Raw genomic sequence first — 6,469 nt, 5'->3', positions numbered from 1 at the left:
AAGATTTCTCAAAAGAATTTACCAACATAAAAAGACCTAATGGTCACCATCTTAACTTAGCATTAATACTAGTGGTTCAACCTGGCATTATATATCCTCAGATCTGATGCATTCCATGCTCAATTTCTCCTGTACATTGATCTTGCCATAAATATTTAATTGAATTTCAGCTCAAGAAAGCAATTAAACACATGCAAAATGTTGGACTTTCTGTAAGACAATTAGCCTGAACTCTAAGAAAAAAGGTATCATGAAAAATAATATTTAAAAGCAGGGAACTATTCTAAATTAAAAAGAAATTAAAGATACAAAAGCAGCCAATTGTGCTGCATATGGATTCGCTCTTTGTGAAAAAGTTAGATTTGATAATGGGATTATGGTTCTTTTAAAAAATGTCCTTAATTTTAGCAAGGTCATGTTAAAATATTCAGGGATGAAGTGTTCTGCTGTGTGCAACTTTCAAATAATTTGGAGAGGAAATGAGAGAGTGCAAATATGGCAAATTAATGTAGACAAACTGTTTTGAAAGCTTATTGCACTATTTTTCTAACATTTTTACAAATTTGCAAATCTTTCAAATAAAAGAAAAGTAAAGTATTTGCCTTGAAATCATAGCCTTATTGTTTGGATAAAATGCTATTATATATGGAATACTGAATGTACAATGGAAATCAAAGGTGATAGTAAACATAACTTCAAGATTTTTTTTTAACACAGATGGGTAATGTGCCAATATTATCATAATAAGATTCAGAGGGAAGCACTTTTCATACAGGAAGTGTGAACACCCAGTCATCCTGCCGTGAACCCCAAAGAATCTAACTTCAGGGTTTAATGCATGATGTTAGATATTTAGAGCATTCTTTCTGACTTGCTTATACACATTGACCTCAGAACCAACATGCCCCCTTTTTGTGGCCATTGTGACCACCATGAAATTCCTGAGACCATCTTGTCTTGGTAGAGATATCCACCACAATTTTTCTTCTGTCATCAGAAGAAAAGAAGTGGAGCTCCTAAATCCATTCCCTTATGGTACTAGTTTTGACCTTTATTCCAATGAAAATTCAGAAGATTCTGTCAAATATTCACCAGGTAAGGGTGGTGGGGAGAACAGATTGGATAATAGGACTTCTATTCACAAGGGAGAATTCAGAAGTCAAATGCCTCAGGGCTTTGGGATGTCTTTGAAGCTCTTTAGGAAATGGTCCTGATATTTTTGGGACATCATTAGTGTATTTCAAAAGGACAATCTAGTTCTTTATTCTCTAGAAATGTTTACTTATGTTGGTGGATCAAAACTGCCCCTTCCAAGTACTATTAAATAGCTTCCAAGGGGTTATTAAATATATCCTTCTCATTGCTATCAAAAGAATAAATGGCAGTACTATAGGCTTGGGGTATGGAGGGAAGGAGCAGAGAGATCCCTCTGTTAGTGGCAGGTTCTAAATTGCATGGCTGAGATCAGTATTGGGGGAGGGAAGGGCCAAGAAAGCAAAGAAAGTCCTCATAGTTGATGATGTTTACTCTCTTTCTCTCCAAGACCCCAGACAAGATTTTCATTGTAGATAGAAAACCCTTTTGTCCAATGATTGGTTCTTAGAAAAAATCATCAAAAGGGAATTCATTCTTAAAAAAGGATCAAAACTACATATTAAATTATGAGAAAAAAATTATATAGAATTCATGACCCTAGAATATGAACATGAGTTTATTTAATAAAATTTAAGGATAATTTGTATTAGTTTTGGAGGTGTTCCTTTGAACTTAGCACATAAGAACACCCTTCCACATTTAAAAAAAATTTTTTTAATTTGTTCTAATTATACATGACTATAGAATGCACTTATGTACTTTGACATACCGTACATAAATGGGGTAAAATTTCTCATTTTCTGATCGTGCATGTTGTAGAATCACACCAGTCATGCAGTCATATATGTAGATAAGCTAATAATGCCTTTCATTTTACTATCCTTTCTATCCCCATATCTCCTCCTGCCTCCCTTCACTCCCCTAATGATTTGTGGCTAAACCATAGAAATATTTTTGCAAAAAGATTCAAAGACTTTATCAATTTTTTCAAGGTCTTTCTTAATTCTTTGGTATTTGAATGTTCCTTCTTTGAAAATGTCTACCCTATTATCATCTTGGTTCATATTCATGAGATAGAAATGTATAGATACAGGGAACACACTGAGTCCCTAAGGGGAAAATAATCCTTGTTGAACTCAAGACTGTTCTTGAGCAGGACAAAGGAGCCCAAGGGACAAAAAAGGCAGCTGTAAGGACAAGCCAAACAGACTATAAATTACTTTGTAACTTTCCAGTTCCCTGGAAGTTCTCAATAATGTAGTGAAATAGGGGAAAGACTTCAATAGGAAGAGGCCATTAACTCCACGAGGCTTATTATTGGATTGGACCATGACTCTGCCTATCACCTAAGAGTTGGTGTGAGCTGAAACCTACCTACCAGACCACACCTCCTAATGGGAAACTCAGACTTGCTCAGTATTTCCCAGCACAAGAGGGTCCAACCCTTCTGGATCATACATATTCCACCTAATTATGTGTCCTAATTGAAACACAACCTTAGGCCCTGGCAGCGTGTCTCACTTTTGACATCACCTGCCTTCTGTTCTGAGTGTGTACCTTCACTTTCTGTAATAAACTTCCTTCTTTGCTACTAAGGTCTAACTTATCCTTGTGTTTTCTACAACGGAGTTAAGAACTTGAAGGTCCAAGTAAAGGTCTCCTCCAGACCGTCTGTGACCCCCACATGGTGACATTTCTACTCTTCATAAAGTTAGTTTGAATCTGAAAAAGTCTTTGTTACTTAATTTAAAAATACCTTTAACTATTTTTTTTACATACTTGATGCAATCTGCAAGATCTGCTATTTCAAATTACATTGACATCATATTTGCATTGTCATTGATTGTAACAATACTGAACCCTATATAAGAGAGTGAACCGTGAAAGTCATAATGTAATTGATGGTTATAGATACCAGAATGAAGTAGGGGTTAGGCTTAAAGGCAGACTAGTATTTCAAGAGATAGTTCATTATTGAGGGCTTTTACTATAAATTTGTTTCTTAATGTATCCTATAAACTTAGGATTTCTAGGATAATGGGTGTTTTGGTAACACAGATCCCTCCTATAGAAGAAAAGTCTCAATAAAAAAAAAAAAAGGAATCCAAAAGATATCCAAGTTTAAATGTTTACAGCACAAAGAATTATCACTAGAGAGTCAAGGAGTAGGTGAAGTTTCAAGAGAACCATTGATTGATGGCTAATGAAAATTAAGAATTGGAATTCCTTGTGTTATCACTAGTGCTCACTGCTACCTACTGTACAAGAGTAAACATTTCCTCCGATCTTGCTTAGAAACCACTTCACATCACATGTTCACTGCCTGCCTACTCTTAATAATGATCAGTAATAATAATGTGCACTATTCACTTTTCAAGTTTCCAATCAGCACTTCCTGGATATAATATAAACCAGAATTCCAATAGTCAAGGTATTAGAGAAATATAGCATTCCTAGCACATGGAATATATGAGGGAGCTGAGAAAGGCAGGTATGGAGCTAGGTAGCAACAGATAATATTCAATACGCTTTTGTATAGTACTTATGTATATGCATACGTATGCTAAATCCCAGCAGGACATTTTGTAAAAATCAACAGCCTGCTCATAAATTTATTTGGAAAGGCAAAAAAAGTAGAATGGCCAAAACGATTTTGAAAAAGAACAAAATAACAGAACTCACATTACCCATTTTCAAGTCTTACTATACTATACTGGACACTATAGTATTGAGAAAAAAATTGATGTGTGGATCAAGGGGACAGAAGTTAGAGTCCCAGAGTGGACCCATGTAGACAACTGATTTCAACAGAGGTGCAAACTCAATGGAGGGAGGATAATCTCTTCAACAAATGGCACCAGACACAGCAAAGTTTATAGCAGCACAATTTACAATAGCCAAGCTATGGAGCTAACTTAGGTGCCTTTCAACAGATGAATGAATAGAGTAAATGTGGTATATACAACACCAATAGAGTATTAGCCATAAAGAATGAGTTTCTGGCATTTGCCAGTAAATAGATGGAACTGGGGACTAAAACATGCTAAGAGAAATGAGTCAGTCTCAAAAGGTAAAAGGTGGAATGTTTTCTCTAATATGTGGAAGTTAATCCAAAATAAGGGGGAATTAAAAAAAAATAGAAGATCAGTAAAATAGACAAAGGGGAATGAAAGGAAGGGAGGAGGGATGAGATAGGGGAAGACAGTAGAATGAATCTGACCTAAATTTCCTGTGTACATATATGACTACCTCATCATCATAGTTTTTATATATAGTGTAAAAAAACTTATAAATAGAAGAAAGATCAGTAGAATAGAGGAAAAAGAGTGGGAGGGGAAGGGTAAGTACTGGGGACTGAATTAGAACAAATTATATTCCATGCTTTTATAATCATGTCAAATTGAATCCGATTGTCATGTATAACTAAAAAGAACAAATTTTTTTTTTTAAATAACACTAAAACCATTTAACACTAAGATAGAAAAAATAAAAAGAGCAGAGAGGGAGGTAGAAAGAAAAGGACCTTGGCTTCTACTTTGTACCATATACAAAAATTTATTGAAAAATGCATCATAGAACACAATATAAAGCTTCTATGAGCAAATATAGGATAAATGTTTGTAACCTTTGGCTAGTACTTTTATGTATGACACTAAAAGCACAACCTATAGAATAAAATTATATTTTGTTGAATTTCAAAACTTCTCTTTAAAAGACAGTTTTAAGGAAACAAAAAATGAAAGCCCAAGCCAGGTGGGGCGGAAACACATATTAGATAAAGTACTTGTGTCCAGAATATATGGAACCCAATAGTTAGAAAACAAGGGGCTGGGAGTACAGCTCAGTGGTAGGGTGCTTGCCCTGCATGAAATGAAATCTTGGGTTCAAGATCTCACCACGGAAAAAAAAAAAATCTTCCAAATCAATAGTGAGAAAACAGCTTCATTTTTAAGTGATTAAAAATTGCATACTTATCATCAAATTTTGGAAATTACAGACACATGGAGTTGAAAGCATAATTCACCTGCAATTCTACTACTTAGAGACAATTACTGTTAAATACAAATTTGAAGGGCATGTTCTCCCAGGTTTTCATGAATAAATTTGTTTATATTTTATATTGTCTTGCAACCTACTTTTTAATTAAACAGTATGTATAATTCTGAGTATTTATGTACATACTTTGTTATTTCCAAACATGATTTTCAGTAGCTATGAACGAAGGCGTCAACATTTACTTATCTCATTTTATTTAGTAGGACATGTATATCATATCCAATTTTATACTATTATAAATCACAGTATGATGAACTTTACATTGCAGTTTAAGATTTTTGTGTTTGTAGCATTAAATTCTTTTAAGAGTTACATGTTAATCGATTTTGTTTTATATGTAATAAACTCTTAACTCACTAAATTCAATGAATTTTGTATTTTTGCAGCTGAAATCCCACAAGTGAGGTTGTTGGTACATATTTACAGAGATGAAGTTGTCTGGGTGCTGCTAACACCTCCAGTCAAGGGGAAAAGAGAGATATGAATTTGTAGAACTGCCAGTGCTAAGAAATGGAGAGTGTTCTGAAACAACCAGAAACATGGAGGGTAGAGAACACATTTGAAATTTCCTGTCTTCCATAAGCACAGAAGGAATAGAGTCATCTGAGAATTTTATTTTCCATGTCTACTCCATAGCACCTCTCAAAATAGCTTCCCTTCGTTAATTTTTTGTTTATTCTTCTAGTTATACATGACAGTAGGATGTATTTTGACATGTCACACACATGGAGTTGAACTTCCCATTTTGTGGTTGTACAGGATGTGGAGTAACACTGGTTGTGCCCTTCATTAATCACCTCTCCAGTCCATCTTCATGAGAAGCCAGGAGTGCTGTCAAGTTCCTCAGTGTCCCTTGAGAAGGCCACACCTTCTTACATCCACCACCCTTGGGAGCTCATACTCCACACATTTAAAACCCCACGCTTTCTGGTACTTTGAAAGTTCGTGGCCTGCCATGGTACAAGTCTCATTAGGTGGTCAATGAAATATTTGTTAGTTGTTTTCTAATTGGGAAGGTTCTGTTCTTTTCACCTCAAGATATCACTTAGGAGATAAACAGCAACACACAGCAATTAGATTTGATTGAATCTAATTGATTTGAATGCTAATGAAACAGTGCCTCCAGTGTTTTTTGTTTTACTTAAATTTTGATGTAACCCCAAGCAGTCTGTCCTCCCTCCTGGACACCAGCCGCATCTCTTCCATCGCCACACGAGCCACGTTCCTGGCCAGTGTTGTTTATCTGAAAACTAATTCTCCATGGGTGAAGTTGGATTGGTGCTCTCAGCTCTTCCAGCTCTGTCACCTCCCCTGTTAG

General features: G+C 35.3%; 1 non-coding gene across 1 annotated transcript; it reads right to left on the bottom strand.

Annotated features, from left to right (window-relative positions):
- Positions 1-711: 711 nt before the first annotated feature.
- LOC124987769 (small nucleolar RNA U13) lies at positions 712-818 on the bottom strand. Its single transcript, XR_007109278.1, has one exon. It is a non-coding gene; the product is annotated as a small nucleolar RNA U13 (small nucleolar RNA).
- Positions 819-6,469: the final 5,651 nt, after the last annotated feature.

The sequence above is a fragment of the Sciurus carolinensis genome, chromosome 6 (assembly GCF_902686445.1).
Source record: "Sciurus carolinensis chromosome 6, mSciCar1.2, whole genome shotgun sequence".
NCBI lineage: Eukaryota > Metazoa > Chordata > Mammalia > Rodentia > Sciuridae > Sciurus > Sciurus carolinensis.
The sequence above is the reverse complement of the archived record's forward strand: the minus strand, read 5'-3'. Positions and strand labels throughout refer to the sequence as shown.